At 44.2% G+C, this 2,527-nt stretch overlaps 1 protein-coding gene across 5 annotated transcripts in view; it reads right to left on the minus strand.

Moving 5' to 3' along the window:
- Window positions 1-2,527, minus strand: part of MSANTD2 (Myb/SANT DNA binding domain containing 2) — a 31,293-nt gene that overhangs the window by 27,982 nt on the left and 784 nt on the right. The window lies entirely within an intron of this gene.

Consider the following 2,527-nt stretch of genomic DNA (forward strand, 5'->3'; position numbering starts at 1 on the left):
CATAACTGTGTAAGGCTACGGTCTCAGTGACGACATTTGCTTCTGTGCTTAAGATTACATTTATACTAAATAAGTCTTCTAGAGGGAGAGAGCTTAGTATTCAATGCAAAATTTTTCAAACTGGGTTTCAGTCTATGTCTTTGAATTAAAGTTTGAGTAACACTGATCTAGACCTCTATACTTTCCAAAGTTCTCCTTCTAGACTGTATTTGGTAAATTTAATAAATGTGTGTCCAGTGTCTACTATGTGCTAGGCACGGAAATATGGCAGTGAATAAGAGAAACCAGAACTTGTCCTTTCAGAGCTTATATTCTGGCAGGAAAGACCAACATTGTTAATGAAGAAATCTGGTTCCTTGGTTGAAATCACTTAACAAGTAGAGAAAAAAAAATACATACAGTTATCTGCCCTCCTGTCACCTACAACTGTTGATCAGAGAATCCACTGTCATCAACATGTTCTCAAAATATTCTAAGAGCTTGAGGTCAATTTGGTCTTATCTGTTTGACATCAGGTGAACAGATCCTCTTTTAAAAATTCTTCAGAGGGGGCAGCTGGGTGGCTCAGTCGGTTAAGCATGTGACTCTTGATTTCGGCTCAGGTCATGATATGGTTTGTGAGTTTGAGCCCCGCTTCCAACTCTGCGCTGACAGCATGGAGCCTGCTTGGGATTCTCTCTCTCTGCTCCTCCCCTGCTCATGCTCACTCTCTCTCTCTCAAAATAAATAAACATTTAAAAAATTAAAAACAATTCTTCAGAGAAGCTCAATCTCCTTTCCTTGCTTTAGGTTATGCTTCTCATAAGTGGACAAAGACGCAACTAGCTATTTCCTGGTTGTTTGAGAAACAGTTTTATGGAGAGATTTATATTCATTGAGGTTTTGATTGCACAACACTTTACCCTTTTGATTGGGAAATTTCTATGGACAAAATCAATCAAGCCAAAACAGTTACAAATGCCTAAGTACACTTCTAAACTCATGAAAAGTTCATGGGTGGATGCTAACCAGCACGGTGCAAAAACTCCCAGAAATTTAACCTTAATGACCTTGAAATTGAATTTATAACTTTATTCTTTAATAGAACAATAAATGAGATTCAGAACACAGTGGCTCCTATTAGCTACTACTTTAATCCTGTCTATAAACTATTACTTTAATGACACCCTTGTTAAGGGGGTATAAAAAGAGAGGGTCGTAAGAAGACCTAAATGTAAACATTATCAAGTAAACCAATTCAATTCTGTAATTGAGAAGTGGGTGCCAAATTCCCTGAACGACAGTCAATAAGTTTGAAATATCTTAGTTTCTGGACCAAATTTCCTAAGCAACAATGTCCCGGGATGAACACTACTTGAGCCAAGATCTCTCCAACTTTGGAACAATCTCCTCCGTTAGCCTGATTGTGATTGTTCTCACTGGGTTTTTACCCAAGGAGCTGGGGGGGAAAGTGCCATCCCTACCAGAAGAGAAGTACACAGATACTATGACTATTAACAAGAAGTAGTTCATTGAAAACTGGGAGAAAGATTCCTACCAGAATCTTTTAGCAGCTACTATGACAAGGGAACTAGCTTACCTAAAAGACAACTCCCTCTCTGCCAATAATACAAATCTGAAAGCCTGAAGGTCAAAACAAACAACGGAAAGATAACCTGGCTGGTGATAAACATTTCTAGCCCAAATTAAGCCTCTGTACCTGAACACTCAGATCCACAGATAGCCAGATGCACACTGAGAGCTTTACTTTTCACCACATCCGGCACAATAACTAAAGCAGGGAAAAACTGGCTTTCGTGAAGGAGCTTAGTCAGAAACATAGAAGGGCCTCAAGCCAACCTAACTCTGGAGACATCGACACTCTACAAATTCCAGACCAACTCTCAGCCAGGCTAACTTTAATTGTGCCCCTAACTCCACGATAACAATACACTATCTGACTACAACCGAGCCTCTTTTCAATTCTCCAAAGCATCTCAAGTCTTATCCTTCGAAGCTCAAGTTAGAAAAGCAAGGCGACTGACACAAAGGCCAGTCTTCCAAAGGCGCTTTTTGCGTGGCTCTGCACTGCCACTCATTTGAAAATTCCTAAACTGAGGGCTCACCGGCCCCCCTCTTCTATCCTTCCTCAATTCCGCCCCGGCTGGTAAGCCTCGGCCTGGGAGCCCCTCAGCCTGGAACAAAGCGAGGGGCCCCGGCGGTGGGGGCGAGAGGCGCCAGCGACACGGGAACTGCCGCACAGCGCACAATGAGAAACTACCAACTTCAGAGCGTAGGAACATCAATTGGCAAGAAAGAGGGGCGGCGGCAGGCACGCCCAACTTCAAACTCAGGAAACCTACGGGCTGGCGGCCATCTGGAAAAAAGCCCCCTTCCCAGGGAAAGAAGAAAAAGGCGGAGGAGATGCGAATCGCCCACCGGGCCCCGGAGGGGAGCCCTGAGCTCAGACCGGCCCCCGCCCCCGAGGCCCGCTTCCCCGCCTTCTCTCTGCCTCTGGTTCGCTGCCCCAGGCCGGGCGGCCGGTTAC

Source organism: Lynx canadensis, chromosome D1 (genome assembly GCF_007474595.2).
Source record: "Lynx canadensis isolate LIC74 chromosome D1, mLynCan4.pri.v2, whole genome shotgun sequence".
Taxonomy (NCBI): domain Eukaryota; kingdom Metazoa; phylum Chordata; class Mammalia; order Carnivora; family Felidae; genus Lynx; species Lynx canadensis.